This window comes from Leptodactylus fuscus, chromosome 1 (genome assembly GCF_031893055.1).
Source record: "Leptodactylus fuscus isolate aLepFus1 chromosome 1, aLepFus1.hap2, whole genome shotgun sequence".
In the NCBI taxonomy this organism is placed as follows: Eukaryota; Metazoa; Chordata; class Amphibia; order Anura; family Leptodactylidae; genus Leptodactylus; species Leptodactylus fuscus.
This window is the reverse complement of record NC_134265.1, coordinates 319,274,886-319,294,072: the sequence shown is the minus strand read 5'-3', so window position 1 is coordinate 319,294,072 and position 19,187 is coordinate 319,274,886.

The following is a 19,187-nucleotide window of genomic DNA, read 5'->3' as shown; positions in this document are numbered from 1 at the left end:
AAACGGAAACCTGCATAACAGACACCTGGGCGCAGATGTGAACGAGCCCTTAGCGACACAAAGCTATTGCTGTCTGGGGACAACATGGTTAGCACTGAAGACTTGCAGTGCTGGAGTCCTAAGTTCAAATCCTGCCAAGGACAACAACTGTAAGGAGTTTGTATGTTCTCCCCATGTTTGCGTTGATTTCCTCCCATACACCAAAGGTATACTGATAGGGAAAAATGTACATCATGAGCGCTATATGGGGCTCACAATCTGCATTAAAAAAAAACTGTTATTGCTATCTGTAACTGGTAGATGAAAAATTACCCCATAGTTTTTTTTGTCATACACTCTAGAATGATTTTTCTAGATATTTTGCATGGACTTTATTACTGATACCATTACTGGGATTTTTTTCCTCTTTGCTTGTAGGGGAGTAGGTTTTGCACGGGTCATGTCCCTCTACATCTATACATAACATGAGACCTTTCCAATTTTAATTACTTTTTAAACTTTGTTGTTCTCATTGCTCACACAGGACATCTCATTTATAAGGTCTAATAGGTTATGTGTAAATACAGTGACAGATTGAACCTAATAGCGAGCCATTGTCTTCTGCTGGGTCATTGGGGTCTGCCCGAGGATAATGATCCGATGAGGGCCGTACTCCTGGTCTCATTTGATATATAACAAAGAGATATTTCGAATAAAACCTCACATTAAAATGTATGCACACTAAACAAAGAATACCATTACATACTGCAGCAGAGATGAGACGTGTGACTTGGGGAACAAGGAGTGAATGATGATACATGTATTTCAAGACAATGATAAAAATGCAGCAAAACTAATCTGGAAACATGATTCTCGAGTAAACAATGTGCATTGAAATATACCCAAAATCTGAGAAGAGTTCACTAGAGAAATGAAAATCTGTCATTTGTATGAAAAGAGGAGTTATGAATCAGATCTGTATAAAAGGGCTGGGGATCAGGGCTGTATTTAAACAAAACGCATGGTATGTCTGCGAGTTTGTAAAGGAATCCCAAGTGGAAGGAATGGATATGAATTTTTCATATGACTGGTTTCCGCACACTGAAATATCTTCCATGGATTTCATTTTCTCTGGTCTGTGTAACCAATCTGGACTGATTTTAAATGCGTTTCAACATGGACCTAGAACCATCCCTGTATAAAACCGCTCTATGTGATATAATAACCTTTTTATTGCTATCACTTTTTGCAAGCGAAATAGTATAGCTTTTATATACATAGTGTTGAGAGACGGATACATATAACAGTATACAGTAACACATGATATGAATAAAATGCAAAATAATTTATAGTTTTCTTTCCATTTATTTTTTTATGGGTATGTCAAGAGACATGAGTGCTTGGGTATTCATGACAGGCGGTTGGCGGTTTTTCACAGTTGCTAGTAACAATATAGTAAGTAAGGATTATTGTTTGATCTTGACAGTGGTGAATTGAATGTTTTTAGGTGTGTAGAGTATTGTCCCCACCTAAAATGCAATCTTTAGTTAAATGTATAAAAAACTTTCAATAAAATAGTCGTGATACATATACCATACACCACAAAGTGAGTAACCCATTAAAATACTGGAATAAATATTATAGTAATATACTTTTCAATGCCTTTTAATCTTAGTCAAAGAGTTCATAAGCAGCTAGAATCAGAATATATGTGTACATATATAATATATACTATATATAAATATATTTACTATATATACAGTATATATGTGTATATATATCCGTTAGGGATTGGCGATTTACTCAGAAAAAAAAAAATCAAAACCAAACACATCGGTTAATGTGGTTCAGTTATTACAAAATTAGTTCCAACTGCAGTTTTGTTCAGACCAAACATGTCTGAAATGAATCTGCTATTATCTTTTCAAACCGCAGAGTATATTGTTTGGAGGCTCAGGGGAGGTGAGTAAACAAAACAGTGTTACTCACCTCTCCTGGACTGCGGCGTGACCCCTTCTGTCTCTGGGTCTCCTGACTGATGGAACAATGCTGCATAACCCATGTGACTGCTGAAACCCAATCATAGGCCTGAGCTGTCCCTGACATCAGTCACAAGACCCAAAGCCTAGTAGAGGTGAGTAATACTGTTTTTTATGTTTGAACACAACCCCAGGACCTCTGCTAAATATACTCTGGGGTCTGAAAAGACTCTAGAGCAGGGGTAGGCAACCTTTTTTGTTCGGAGTGCCGATTTAAATTAAAAGATCAAAGATGAGGTACCCGGAGTGCCGATCAATAAATGTAAGGCTGACCCCTATACTAAAGTCATATAGCACAAACCGTAACATTGGGGTGCTGTCATACTGTGCTCCCAGCCACATGCGCTGCTATTTGCCTGGATACACATGTTCTTTTCCATTAGAAGCAATGTAAATACATGTGTAACTGGAAATTAGTGGTAAATGTATGCGACTGGTAGCAGAGTGAGGTACCACCAGTAGAGGGTGACACACTACGTACCTGGATGCTGTATCTAGTACCTTCACTTTTCTGTAAGTGAAATGTGGATTAATTTCAGCCACATTTAATTCCTTTCGGTGCGGTAACAGGAATTAATAGGTGTCACACTTACACCAAAGTGTCAGTATTGTTGCCTGGGGACTAGATTTGGCTATAGCCCCATCTGGGTACACAGTGGGTCACCACTTGAAAAGAAACACCCTAAGGCTGAGGCCCCACATTGCAGAAATGCAGCTTTTTTTGTTGCAGATGTTGCTGCATTCTTCTGAACCAATGCCAGGGGTAAATATATCTCACATATTAGTAACCCTTATGTGAAGCACAAAGGAGTTAATATGAGGGACATGTTGGAGTTAATTGCTATTAATATGAGGCACATGGAGTAACTAAATCGAAATTAATAACCCCGAATGTCTGACGTTACTAGAAATAGTAATTCCAGCAGGTACCTGTTATTTTATTTTTTTACTGTCACTTTGCTCGGAGCTCTCCTCTCCTCTTTCTCTTGTGTGCAGGACGCACACGGCAGGAGCTCTCACTGTAGGCAGGGTCCTTGTGCTGTATAGGGATAAACTCCGCCTCCTGGGCTCTCCTCACTCTTCTCATTGGTGGGCAGAGGCAGCCAGAGAAGGGGGAGTGTCTTGAGATCAGTGAAGTGACGCTCCGCTCCTGCAGGTCCTGTCTGCCATGCCAGCAGGTTATACCACGCGTGCCAAGACTGGCACACGTGCCAGGGGTTGCCGACCCCTGCTCTAATAGCAGTTCTGCCACTGTGTCAGGATTTGGAGATCTAAGACTCAAAATACATTTCCTTCCTGTACTATGAATACTATTTATTATAAAAAAAAAAATAATGACGCGCATATTAGTCAGAGCTCTCAGCGGGGAACCGGCCTTGTGCTGAGATTTTTTTTGTTTTTTTTTTGTTAATGGAGTCCTATCATTTTTGTGTACAACCCTGTAGCTAAGGATATGATATGATAGGATATGATATGTTACATTAGGTATAACAGGCCGAGGCTGAAATTGATTTCCTATAAGAAACCTTCACAACAGAATGTTGTCAGTACTGCAATGTGCGATCTACTAAATGGACATATGGTGGGCAGCATAACAAAGCTTTTATACAGTTTTTGTATCTCACGCCACTGACAGCTATGAATTAGATAAAAAGATAATGTCTAACTTCAGTAAAATCAATGGCAGTGTACAGAGGTGAGCTTTCATCTCACTTACATGTATTGTATGCTTGTTATTTTAATTTTACCGCTACAGTGAAGAAATTATAGCAGAAATGTAATGGTATGTAATTGCTTTAATAAGGAATTTTTTGACCTTTTAACATCAATTAAAATCTATAATATACTGAAATATACTGACTGCAATCATAAAGGTCATTTACTGCAGGAAAATACCAGATATTCAGATCATTTCTGCTTTTAATATATGTGTCTACTAATTATACTGTATATTTCTGTGCATATAGAGTGCTGCAGACAAAAATGTATGCCCCTCCATTTCAGTCTTCATATTGCATTAGTCAGACTAAACAGTCTTGGAGGATTTTGTGTGTTTTTAGTCTGAACTTAGAACTAGTGTAATATATTTGCCCGTTTGGACTTCTGTGCCATTCTCAGCTGCATGCTACGGTGAAGGAGGCATGCCCATTTGTCCTCTGCTCCTGGGCCTCCTGTTGTTTAGCACAGCTGAGAGTTTGTTGCAGTGGACCAATCCATCCAGTGTTCTGATTTATATCTGGTTTACTAAGAGTTAACTTTAGGTGCTCTTTGACTGATATCTTTCTTTGTCAATCAAGCCAGGGTGGATTCTTGATATCCTTTATATAGTTTTCCAACCCTGTCTTTGGTGCTTGCTATTAGTCTCTTAGAGCACGCTAGCAATATACTGTTTCACTTATTGTCTCTTTTGGATCTTTGCTTTTCTCTTTGACTATTCTTCTGGTTCGGATTTTGCACTTCACTGCCCGACATTTTCTTACTCTTGGCTCTCTTGACTACCCGTTCCCATTTGTTTGTCTTGTCTGTGTATTCACTTGTATTATAGGAAGGGACTGTCGCCCAGTTGTCCTCTACTGCCTAGGGTAGTTGAGGCAAGTAGGTAGGGACTGGGGGTGGGTCAAGCATTAGGACTCACTGTCTGTCATTCCCCTTCCTCCCAGGTTCCTGCAGCAGCTACTGGGAATTGCCTAATGGGCAACTCTGTAACAACTTTAAACGATGCAGACGTAGCAATTACTACCAGGCCCTGGAGCCTCAGGGGGCCCAAAGAATTCTCCACATAATAAGTAGACAACATTATTATAAATACCACTTGGTGAATGGATCCCGTTACATATTCTCCATTGGAGCCAAGGATCTTCAAGTTACACCTTCTCGACAAATGTGACAATCCTACCCTAGTTCTTATTATGACATATGACTTTTCCTTTGCGTTTGTTTACTACATCTAGTAATTTTATCATATGATTGAATCAATTAAAAAAATATAAATATAATATAGAGAATATATAATATTATATAAAAAATATATGTTTACATTTTTTTTTAATTTAGGTAGTTTTTTTTTTCTTGGGGGGGGGTCTATGACCAGCTGCAATAGTAAGCCCCCTCAGCTTATATTCGAGTCAAGCAAGTAGTAATAGTAATGTATAGAATCTCCCATAAAATAGTGGAAAAAAAGCAGCTTTAAAAAAATATAATAATAAAATAAATAAAAGTTCTAAATCCCTCCTTTCCCTAGAATACCTATAAAAGTAGAAAATTACTGTGAAATACCTACACATTAGGTATCCCTGTGTCTGACAGTGCCCGGTCTACTGAATATAGGGGATCTGCAGTGCTCCTGTTCCGTCGGGAAGGGGTTAATAGGAGCACTGCAGATACCCTATATTCAGCCAGACTAAATTCCAAGTGGGGGGAAAAACCTCAGTTATCAAGCTCAGGGAAGAGGCAGACAGACAACCAAAACACCCCCTCCCCTTCCCCAGCACCCAGCATCTACTGCACCCAAAAACTCCGACCATTTTAATTTTTTAAATTTTCCAGTAGCTGCTGCATTTCCCCCCCTCGGCTTATACTCGAGTCAATAAGTTTTCCCAGTTTTTTGTGGTAAAATTAGGGTCTTCGGCTTATATTCGGGTCGGCTTATACTCAAGTATATACAGTACTTAAAAAAAAAAATTGGTGATGTGCCATATTCTACTCATTTTTGGTACAAATTATGATTGAATTCTGGAGCCATTTCCCTCAGCAATTTCATGCTTTTTCAGCCTTACATAGATTTTGCAAGGATACATTTACTTATAATAACTTGTTTATACCGAAATTTGTATCTCACGCAGATGCTAAATAAGGAAAATGTAAATAATTGACAGCTTGGATGGAAAATGCAGATGAACTTTCCAATCTTATATATATCTAGTTCTCCATCTCTTCAATCCACATAATGAGCGCTAAAATCATATGTGCAATCAAAACATTATTTTTATTTTAGTCTGAATTACAGCAACTTCACTAAATGTATCCTAAAAACGTAATGAGCGTAAAACTGCGCGTGTCGCAGAAAAATGGCTTATTTCACAAATCTCATAATGAATGTTGGTTTTATGTCTTCAATCAAAACATAACCTATTTTACAGGCTCGCTCTAAAGATAGACTTCATTTCCTAGAAACCATGCAGCATGTGTTAAGATGACATATGGAATAAAAGCATACCTTTTTAATATAATTATCAACAGATTTCAAGTGTGAAGCAAATTAGATCGTGTCAGAACCGGGGCCCAACACATGGAGTGTTTTACCTTAGCTTTAAAGAGTATTATTAAAGATGAATGTACCGTAATTACTAAAGGTAGGGGAAGAATGAGAGATAGTAAGGTAAGGAAGAATAGATGGAGGGAGGCAGAGGGATGGTAGGTAGATAGATAGATAGATAGATAGATAGATAGATAGATAGATAGATAGATAGATAGGAGATAGATAGATAGATAGATAGATAGATAGATAGATGATAATAGATAGATAGATAGATAGATAGATAGATAGATAGATAGATAGATGATAGATAGATAGATAGATAGATAGATAGATAGATAGATAGATAGATGATAGATAGATAGATAGATAGATAGATAGATGATAATAGATAGATAGATAGATAGATAGATAGATAGATAGATAGATAATAGATAGATAGATAGATAGATAGATAGATAGATGATAGATAGATAGATAGATAGATAGATAGATAGATAGATAGATAGATAGATGATAATAGATAGATAGATAGATAGATAATAAATAGATAGATAGATAGATAGATAGATAGATAGATAGATAGATAGTTGATCAGACTATGTGAAAAAAGTATTGGACCTTAGCTTATTCATTGAATTCAAGCATTACCGCAGGTGTATAAAATCCAACACCTAGCCATACAGCTGCCTCATTTGTGAAGAAATGGGTCATCCTAAAGAGCTCAATGAATTCCAGCATGTTAGGGATCTCAATATACTGTTCACTGTAGCTCTGCTCACAGCCATCATTTTATGGCTGCTATGCTTACAGGTCAAACTCTGGCTGGGTCTGCAACAGACAGAGCTCTGAGATGCTCAGCCAAACAGAGAGTGGCCTTATTGTCCAATCCTGAACTGAGGCGAGGATTAAATTCTGCATTAAGACTACTCATGTTCCTGCTATTGATTGTGTTCTCTGAACTCCTGGACTGGACCCTGACTTAGACAGTCATTCTATAGCTAGTGTTGTGGTCACTCATATGCTTTCCTGGTTTTCACCCAGCTTGTCTGTTTCACTCTGCTGTGGTTTTTCTGGTTTGTCTTTGTCTACAAGTGCACCGATTTTCTGGTACTAACATCATTGTGGTGACCTGAGTTACTAGCATAATGCATATATGAAGTCCAAGATCAAGGCCGGCAGGATACATGTATAAAGGTAATCCAAGCAGTGGCTGGGCCAGCAGCACAGAGTCAATACTATATCTATGCAGAGAACAGGGTAGGCAGCATCGAATCAAGTATGAGAAACAGATCTGGGATCAGGTAAGAGGTAAACAAGCAGAGCATGGACAAAGACCTCTGTACCATCCTAGGAGAGATTACAGAGGTCGATTGCTGTGGGAAAAGATGTCTTAACCCGCTATCGTTCTGAATTTATCCTGCTAAGGGTATGAACGAAGTGCATTCATTACAGTTAACCCTGAAAAGCAGATGGTCTTGTTTTAACTAAACTAAATTTAACCCACTCAAATTTTGAGATATCACTGGTTAAAGTGTTTCTACATACACTCACGGCTTCACTACAACCCATGTGCAGGGGAACAGGTGCAGCTCTCAGTGTACAGGGAAAGAAGGATTTTTTAGTCTCCTGTTCCTGTTACATCAGATGACCCCACGGGAAGGGGCACCATGGACATTTGTTCATGATATTACCCCATTCATTATCAATCAGAAAGCTTACTTTCAGCACCTAAGTCATTTACAGAAAAAAAGGATCACCACATCCGTAACAATCCCTAAAATAAAATGATTACATTATTTATCCTACATGATAAACCTTAAAATTCAGATGCCAGATTTGATGTTTTCTGTTCATCTCACCTCTCAAAAACAAAACGTTATAAAAGCTGATTTAAAAGTCTTATGTACCCACAAAATCCAAGGTCTCGTAAAGCTACACTCAAAAAAAATGTGAAAAGTTATGAAAGCAGGAATTCAGAAAGGGTTAAAAGAAGTTTAAGGCTAAATTGTGTTAGATTGATAAGTGGTTAAGACTAGAGATGAATGAGTAGTATTCGATCGAATACGACTATTCGATCGAATACTACTCGCTCATCTCTAGTTAAGACGTACATAAGTAGTGTGAGAAGGTCGATATAGTACCCCCACAATCCTCACTTATGTATGGTGAGTGAGGTTACAACACAGATCTGTAGCAAAACCTCAGCTGTGAGGTCTTTCTGTTAACCATTTCCTGTCCTACAGCAGGAAGGAGCCTTCAAACACAGGTGGGAGCTGGGCCTCATTAAAAGGCCTATGAAAGGCTGTCAAGACCTCAGTGCTGGACAATACCTGGAGAGAGTGAAGGAAGGAAGGGTTCTGTCCTAAAATCTGACAACTGTCAAGAGACCAGTGTGAACTATTGCCTTTGATTTTGCCCTGTGTGTTGACCTTGTAGCTGAACCAAGCCACGCGTATAGTTAGGGCCTCTATGTATAGTTAGTAGCTCAGACGAGCAGGATTTCTGTTATCGATTTGCCTGACATTCAAGCCTATCCTCCCACAATCGGCAGAGTTATATGCCAGTAATGTTTGTTTGAGCCATACATTCAAAATCTGCAATAAAAAAGGGACATTTTCAGTAAAGTTTTTGCAATTTTAAGGTGATTGTAACTTCTCATTCACACGACAGAATTCCAAGGATTTACTTTACTGAACAGTGTGGCAGGAGACAGAGGACTAGCAATACAGATAGCTATGCTGTTAGTAGCCCCTCGCCCAACACACTGGCAATCCGACAGCAAACAACGGTCATGTGAATGCAGGGATAGGGGGTTAAATTGACTGGAGGCAAAGTTTCGAGTTTCTTAAAGGGCCAGTCTATCAGACAAGCAAGGAATGCACAACATCCACAACCAGAGAGCAGAGGAAGCACAACCAGATGTTGCAACGTATATCAATGAACGCACATACCATCTCTGGATATCTGTTTCTGTATCTCAATCCTGCAATGTTTTAAAGGATACAACTATTTAGAGCACCACCTATTACAGGAAATTTGCCCATATAAATTCACAATATGCATTTACATTTCTGTAGAAACAATAGCTAAGGTCTTTGTGAGCGGCTGGTAGTAATTCTGCTCCTGTTATGAGCAGTGCTATATAGATAGATAGATAGATAGATAGATAGATAGATAGATAGATAGATAGATAGATTCTGTATATATGCTATACATGTCTTTGGTGAGAATACCACTTTAAGACATTTAACGTAATAGCAACATACAGTTCTTCAACCTATATAATATGTAAATATTAATCTTGAAATAAAAATCCTATTATTTTTATTATTTTATTTTTTTTATTAATTGGATTTACTTTTCCAGGATTCTTCTCTCCGGCTACTTTCTAGCATTCCTTTTACAGCTGCTACAGAGTTTATTACTGTTGTTTTAATACATATATATTTCAGTAACATTGTCAAAACTAGCTATAAAAGGGAAAATATATAGGGCACATTTTTGATGGCTGTAAATACAGGTGATGCAGGAAGGGACTTCAGAGTAATTCCATTGGAGAACTTATAGCCTAGTGGGATTAAGACAGAAAAAAAAGGAATAAATATCAATATGATGGATTAGACAGTAAAGTTGGGAACCAGAAGAAGGAAGAGGTCTCAGAGGAGCATAGCAGGTGTATGTCAGCTTTCCCCGCAGAGACCTGATTCTTGTTAACTTTGACACACGGATACAAATGAAATCTAATTTATGTTCCAATTACATGTGTTCTCTGAGGTATGAAACATAATTGTGAAGCATTCACAGGCCAAGCTGGTTTATTGATAATACACTGAGTAACTGCCCCATTGAAAGGACATCTTATGGTCCTCGGTAACTCAGCAGACATGTGTTGCGGCGTTCTTCTTCAAAGTCCTTTCACCGTTACGTTGACCTCGTATTTATCACTTGGAAGGAAATGAGGCTTATAAAATGCTAAACGGATATGGTAGAGCAAAGGACAGGTCATGCTTTAATAAGACGATAGTAATGTGAGCCTATCTCTAAGATAATGTCAAATATTTCACAAATAGTGATACCTAGAAAAGGGCAGGCGGTGGAAAATTTAACTAAATTTTTACATTTATAGAAAAGAATGAGATGGAACTAATCTGTTAGACAGGGATTGTTGTAGGTACTTTAGATAACTGCCAAGGGAACCACCTTACCACCGTTATTGGGGAGTGCTTTATAAACTTTATAAAAAGGGAATCAAATTTTGAAGGAAATGGAGGATATGCCAGTTTTTTGGGGTTTTTTTTTTTTACAATAAATCACTGCAAAAACTGTGCCACCATTACTACCGTATATACTCGAGTATAAGCTGACCCGAATACAAGCCGAGGCCCCTAATTTTACCACAAAAAAATGGGAAAACTTATTGACTCGAGTATAAACTGAGGGGGGGAAATGCAGCAGCTACTGGAAAATTTCAAAAATTAAAATGGTTGGAATTTTTGGGTGTAGTACTTGCTGGGTGCTGGGAAAGGGTAAGCGGTGTTTTGGTTGTCTGTCTGCCCCTTCCTTGAGCTTGAGGACTGTTTTTTCTTCCCCCCCTTGGAATTCAGCCTGGCTGACTATAGGGTATCTGCAGTGTTCCTATTAACCCCTTCCCGACAGAACAGGAGCACTGCAGATACCCTATATTCAGTAGACCGGGCACTGTCAGACACAGGGATACCTAATGTGTATGTGTGTCACAGTCATTTTCTACTTTTGTATGTATTCTAGGGAAAGGAGGGATTTACAACTTTTATTACTTTTATCTTTTTTTTTTTCCCACTATTTTATGGGAGATTCTATACATTAATATTGTGGCTGGTCATAGACCCCCCCCCCCCTCCTAAAAAAAAATAAATATAAATATATATATATATATATATATATATATATATATATATATATATATATATGAAGAGCTCAACAGAAAAATGGCCTAAGTCCACATTTTGTCATATTTCAAATTATTACCTAGAAAGCTTCTTTGTACCTCGTTCTATGCATTGGGTTTACAAGGTACCTAGGATTAATGACCTAAGTCCATATATTTCAATGCAGAAGAATTTACATTCAATGGAATAATGGCCTAAGTCCAATACAAACTTACTTACTTCACTCTCGGTCATTTTTTCATTGAAATCGTGACTTCCGGTCTGTTGTTTATATTAGTGTAAAAACTTTGTCTTATTGTTTAAAAGGCTCTAAATCGACTTTTGCACATATTTAGCGCCGAAAAGGGAGGCAGGTAATTATTATTCTTCATCGTTTAATAATAGTAGTAATTAATTAATAATATTAAATAAATAATATTTATACATGAAGCTGCAATGTTTTTAATAAATAATACAATTTATGATTAGGATTAATGGTGTTCATTAGCTGATTACATTGGATAGATATACAGTCCTATGAAAAAGTTTGGGCACCCCTATTAATCTTAATCATTTTTAGTTCTAAATATTTTGGTATTTGCAACAGCCATTTCAGTTTGATATATCTAATAACTGATGGACACAGTAATATTTCAGGATTGAAATGAGGTTTATTGTACTAACAGAAAATGCGCAATATGCATTAAACCAAAATTTGACCGGTGCAAAAGTATGGGCACCTCAACAGAAAAGTGACATTAATATTTAGTACATCCTCCTTTTGCAAAGATAACAGCCTCTAGTCGCTTCCTGTAGCTTTTAATCAGTTCCTGGATCCTGGATAAAGGTATTTTGGACAAACAATTCAAGTTAAGTTAGATGGTCGCCGAGCATGGACAGCCCGCTTCAAATCATCCCACAGATGTTCAATGATATTCAGGTCTGGGGACTGGGATGGCCATTCCAGAACATTGTAATTGTTCCTCTGCATGAATGCCTGAGGATTTGGAGCGGTGTTTTGGATCATTGTCTTGCTGAAATATCCATCCCCGGCGTAACTTCAACTTCGTCACTGATTCTTGAACATTATTCTCAAGAATCTGCTGATACTGAGTGGAATCCATGCGACCCTCAACTTTAACAACATTCCCGATGCCGGCATTGGCCACACAGCCCCAAAGCATGATGGAACCTCCACCAAATTTTACAGTGGGTAGCATGTGTTTTTCTTGGAATGCTGTTTCTTTTTGGACGCCATGCATAACGCCTTTTTTTATAACCAAACAACTCAATTTTTGTTTCCAAAATGAAGCTGCCTTGTCCAAATGTGCTTTTTCATACCTCAGGCAACTCTATTTGTGGCGTACGTGCAGAAACGGCTTCTTTCTCATCACTCTCCCATACAGCTTCTATTTGTGCAAAGTGCGCTGTATAGTTGACCGATGCACAGTGACACCATCTGCAGCAAGATGATGCTGCAGCTCTTTGGAGGTGGTCTGTGGATTGTCCTTAACTGTTCTCACCATTCTTCTTCTCTGCCTTTCTGATATTTTTCTTGGCCTGCCACTTCTGGGCTTAACAAGAACTGTCCCTGTGGTCTTCCATTTCCTTACTATGTTCCTCACAGTGGAAACTGACAGGTTAAATCTCTGAGACAACGTTTTGTATCCTTCCCCTGAACAACTATGTTGAACAATCTTTGTTTTCAGATCATTTGAGAGCGGGCTGTCCATGTTCGGCGACCATCAAACTTAACTGAACTTGAATTGTTTTGTAGAAAGAAATGGTCCAAAATACCTTCATCCAGGATCCAGGAACTGATTAAAAGCTACAGGAAGCGACTAGAGGCTGTTATCTTTGCAAAAGGAGGATCTACTAAATATTAATGTCACTTTTCTGTTGAGGTGCCCATATTTTTGCACCGGTCAAATTTTGGTTTAATGCATATTGCGCATTTTCTGTTAGTACAATAAACCTCATTTCAATCCTGAAATATTATTGTGTCCATCAGTTATTAGATATATCAAACTGAAATGGCTGTTGCAAACACCAAAATATTTAGAACTAAAAATGATTAAGATTAATAGGGGTGCCCAAACTTTTTCATAGGACTGTATTCCACAATAATGCCCGTTTGCTTTAGGCTAAAACTTTAAATTTCGTTTTTCTCACAATATTGATTTTTGGACTTAGGCCATTTTTCCGTTGAGCTCTTCATATATATATATATATATATATATATATATATATATATATATATATATGTATATATAATTCGGCTTATACTCAATTTTAAAGGATTTGCAGAGTTGTTGAAGGGATTGTACAGATAAGGTCATATGACTATGTGTGAAGGTCCTGTTAATGTAGAAGGACCTACACAAATAAGTCCATACGACCATAAGCCCCGGTCCTAAAGCCTAAGAGCAAAGCAGAGGGGGAGCTTGAGCTGCCATATGTAAGTATATGGCCTTGAGTTTGCATTTAGTAAGGAACCTGTGGTCTATATTTATGTACGGTATATGGTATGGGATCTTTATTTTTTATGGGACTGGTTCTCTATTTATTTAGAGATTCTGGTCTGGGGTCTGAATTTATTCCTGGAGTCTGTATTTAAGGGTAGTTGTCTAAGATCTGTATTTTGAAGGGGCTCTTATCTGGGACCTGCGTTTATGTCGTATGAATATATGGTTTGTTTAGAAGAATTCTGTAGTTTGGCTTATGTTTTCTGTGGTCTGGTCTGTCTGTGTTTGATCCGGGCTTTAATCTAGGGGTCCTGTATTTATTCTGAAATAATAATGTTGCATAAAGTGCCTTTCTTCCTAACCAATATTACATAAAGCATAAAATAACCTAACAGTGTCAGCTGCACAAGGAATCATTGCCCCACGGCAGATAAGGTGTGAGCCTTCTTCAGTCTTGGCCATTGCACCACAGAATTGACCGTCTATCTTAACCACCACTGGTTATTCATTGCATGGGCGCTACTGATGTGTCATTTCAGTCAAAACCCCATAAATATAAGGCACTGTGAGCTAAGCACAAGTTATGAGCACCATACAGTTAAGACACATGTTATAAAGTGGTTAAAGAGCCTTAAAAAAAATGTTAGACAAAAAAGGGATTTGCCATTACATATATCAACCATCTATCCACAGTATAGGGGAAAAGTGTCACAATGCTGGGGGTCTGACTGTAGGGTCTCTCAGTGATTAAGAGAACAGTCAACCAAAGTCTCTCTCTGCATCGTCCCTATGAAAGGACCTCCAGGACACTTTCATGATGGACACTCCATTGACATCTATGGGGTTGCTGGTGCTGTCAGAGTCTGCAGTCTCAGCAGTCCCATAGTAGTGAAAGGAGTAGTGATCATTCAATCACAGGGAGGATGTAGGTGGACGTTTGATCCCCTGTTGTCCTGATTGTTGGAACCTAATGGTCGGACCGACAGCAGTTAACCCTTTCCAGGTTCCATTGCTGTTCGAGCCATCAAAGCTTCACCCTATAAAAACCAGCCTATCCCTTGCAGAAGTTACTTTTCAAACTTTCTAACTCAATATCTTCTTCATGTCATTTCATAAGATGCGCTAAAAACAAGCTGTACATTATGTAAAGCTCGCCACAGGAACACGCAAATCATAACATTGTTCAATTTCATTTTTCCTCGGAGACCACAGTTATATGATAATAATTGTATATTTATCTCAGTGGTACTACAGAGGACACAAGTTGTACTTCGCCATACAAAGGGCACAAATATACAATTATTATGTAAAATCCTCAGCGCCATCGCCACGGAAAGCATTTCCTTATATCCTTCATGGTTGCTTACACAGCCGGCTATATACCTATGAATATATCATAATGCTAACAGACAGAACTATCTAAGCTCGTAACAAGTGTTAATGTGGAATGAAGGCACGGTCCAGAGAAAAGAGATTTGTTGGCAGGATTTGCTCATGTTCCAGCTGTTCTCGGAGCTGGAAATATTCAAACACTGAGATATTATTTTTTTTCTTTGCATTGGGTTCCATTAACAGCATCACAATGATTCACTCCAATAGACATGTTCAGATGATCACAGCAGGCCAAACTACATGCTCTATTGGTTTAGCGAACATTACAAATATACAGCTTAGATGAAATATAACACAGTCAGGGAGCACAATAACATGGAATTCAATCTTTTGAAAGACTTACATTGTGTAACTGTTCACCTCAAAGACTGAAAACTAGCATAATACCGACTGAGTACATCTGGATAGAAGCAGCGGGAGGGATGACAATGGTTGAAGCCAAGACATGTTTGTTTTTGTGCCGGTGATGGACAGTTGCCGGAGTTCAAGCATTCATTTTAGAACTTAACGTATTAAAGATGACTCCGAGAGAACTATACAAGGCTAAAGAATATTTTTTCAATTACCGATGACTAGATTGACAGCTGGTTTTTCTAGGCTGCCTGTACCTTAGGTTAGTGAATGGAGATTGTTCTTCTTTTCATCTTTACCTTATTGGCCTTAATATTTTGAACAAAAAATTGTAATGGGAATTTTTTGGTCTGAAATTATCCTATTGTATAAATGCATTTTTTATGATAAAGCTGTTTTTCAATTATTAGCAGTGGATTAGATTAATGAATAGAGATTCTTTTAAGGTCTTCTGTTCAATTAATTTAATTTCTTTACAATTTTTTTTCATGCTCACAACATTGTCTCTTAGAGGAAAATAAGTTGTTTTTCTTAGTTCTCTAAGTCTAGGTGCAAATCTGGAACTGCGTTCGCAGCTTAAACTGACTCACAGTATTTCATTGATTTCAATTTATGCTTTGTTCACTAGAGATGAGCGAAAAATATTCAAAACTAGAGTTTCGAATACCTCGCTCCCATAGGAATTTATGGGAGCGGCCGTACAGCAAATGGTTAAAGGGGTTGTCCCATCACAAGGATACTATCTATACTGCTTGTTAATGCGGATTTAAGACTTTTCCTAAATACACTGCTTCAGCAAAACTGCTTTGTTTTTCCACTATCTTACTTTATTCAATTCATTGTTGACACAGCCCTTGACTTATCTGCTCAAAAGTCAAGTGATGTATCTGCTGCTCTCAGGGAAGAGGGGCTAAGTGCACAGAAGCGAGCCTGTGTTTCTAGCTATTCCTGTGTCTGCACCACGTGTGACCTACCTTCCTGCTCTCAGATAGAGGAGAGGAGCTGCTTTCATTTCTGAACTCTTCTTCTGTTCTCCCAGTTATCAGGCTAGCTAATTCAATTGTGTTCATTATAGCAGAGACAGGCAGTCTCTGTATGTAACACAGAATGGAGTTGCTCCTGCCTGCACTTCATAGTCCAATATTGTGCATATAGTGTTTGAGGACCTTTGATGACATCACAGGCCCTTCAGCCGCCCCATAGGATCACGCTATGTGTTGGGCGGAGCTACATGCTAATTTGGGGGTGGAGCTAAATGGCAGATTGCATGTGAAACCCCACCCACCAAATGATGTAAGAAACCAGGGAAAAAGAAGCATTTACAGCAGTGAAGACTGGTGAGTATACGACGTGGGAATACCCCTTTAAGCACCGGCCGGCGGTGCTAGCCGCTTAACCCCTTGCTGTACAGTCACTCACATGCATTCCTATGGGAGCGAGGTATTCGAAACTCTAGTATTGAATACCATTCGCTCATCTCTATCGTTCACATTTGTGCCTGATATCCGTCTGTCATGAATCCGCAGGTGTCCATTTGCAGCCTCTCTACTGTAAATCTGCTTTTTTTGGATGGACACAAAGTCCTGTATGTCCGACTTTGTGTCCATCAAAAAAAAAGTGGATTCACAGCAGAAAGGCTATAAATGGACACCTGTAGATTGTTTTAAAAGGTTCTTATCATTCAGATGACATTTTTTCTAAGTACCACTTCGGAATAGCCTTAAGAAAGGCTATTCTTCTCCTACCTTTCGTTGTCTTCTCAGTGCCGCCGTTCGCCTACGATCCTGGTTCTTGTTGGTATGTAAATTAGCTCTCTCGCAGCACTGTGGGTGGGCCATTTACAAACCTTTCCCAATCTGTTTTTCTGCTATTACGGCGGATTCAAGATGGACAGGCACCAGGTGCAAGTGCACCTCCTCAGAATGAAGAAGGAAAAACAAAAAAAAAAGTGGGTTTGTCAAAAACGGACACAAACTGAGGTCCGGTTGACATCTGCATTTGGGCCACTTTTTTTTTTTGTATGTAGATTGTGAGCTGCATATAAGGGATTGCAATGTACATTTCTTTTTTTCCTATCAGTATGTCTTTGTAGAATGGGAGGCAATCCATGCAAACACAGGAAGAACATGCAAACTCCTTGCAGTTGTTGTTTTTCCTGGCAGGATTTGAACCCAGGACTCCAGCGTTGCAAGGCTGTAGTGCTAACCACTGAGCCACCATGCTGCCCCTTGCATTCGAGTCATTGTGTTCCCTTTTCCACATAAAAGATGTGGAGAGAAAAGTCCTGCAAGCAGCACTTTTTCTCCACATTTTTCAAGCAGAAAATGAGCGGAACCCACACAGACAAAAAACGACAAATTTTTTTTATTTTAATGAGTATTTTACTTGTCATTTGTCATCATCTATTCCTCCAAAAAAGGGCGTCTGCATGACTTTTTACTTTCTCCAGTTGAAAAAAACTAAACCATAAGGGTAAGTTCACACCGAGTTTTTTGGTCAGGATTTTGAGGCCGTATCCACCTCAAAATCCTGACCAAAAAGACGTCTCCCATTGAAATCAATGGTAGCAGCTCAGGAGTTTTTTTCGGGAGCCGTTTCTTCCAATTCCCGGAAAAAAAGAAGCAAGATGCTCCCTCTTCAGGGCGAGTCACCTCACGATTTGGCCTGAAGACGCCCCCTCCTCCAGAATAGGCCCACTCATTGGGCCTAATCTGGAGCAGACCATCGCGGCTGGATGCCAATGCAGTGCACCGGCTTTCAGTGGCGGCTACCTGTATTTTGGTCCAGAACCTAAAGCGGCCTCCACCTCATCTGAACTTACCCTAACAGAAAACCCTGGATCCATTTTGTTTTTACATTGAAGTCAGTGAGAGATGGATGTATCCGTACTCGCCTGTTTGTAGATTTTTGTAGCATCCATTTTTTGATAGATTCTGTCTAGCAGCAACTTTTCTTTTTCTCCTTCTACTACTGTCTCGTAATTAAAGAAAATTAAAATAAAAATTAAGACACTCGACACTATGCTCATATCTGTGCCCATGTGTCCATCATTCCAGTCCAGAACAATGGTCACACAGACCACTAAAAAAGTGGACACCAATGGTATCCAACGGACCCTATTGACTGTAATGGAATCCATCAGATATCCATTCTTTTAAAATGAAACCGCCGGATGAAAGATTTGGACCTGCACCATTTTTTTGTCTGCGATTTTTGATGTGATGTTAACCCTGCCTTAGGCTGAGATCCCATGTTGCAGAAACACAGCTTATTTGTGGCAGATTTTAATGTTTTTTTTTGTGCCTAAGCCAGGAGTGGATTGAGAAGAAGGTAGAAGAATAAGAAGCTTCTTATATATCTCCCATTCCTTTTTTAGACATTCTTGACTGTGGCTCAAAAAACTGCAACAAAATCGGGGCCACACGGTAGCTCAGTGGTTAGCACTGCAGCCTTGCAGCGCTGGAGTCCTGGTGTTCAAATCTCACCATGGGCAAAAAACCATTTGCAAGGAGTTTGTATGTTCTCCCCGTGTTTGCATGGATTTCCATCCCATATGCCAAAAAACAAAAAAAAAGACATACTGATAGGGAAAAATGTACATTGTGAGCTCTATGTGGGGCTCACAATCTATATTTAAAAAAAAAAAAAAAAAAAAACTGCAACAAAAAAGCTGTGTTTCCACAAAGTGGGGCCTCATCCTTAGAGAATATTGTACAGTATAAGGTGATTGCTCTTTATGAAGTTTACCAATAATAATATTATTCATAGCGAAGCATATAGAAGAAAAGTAATAAAT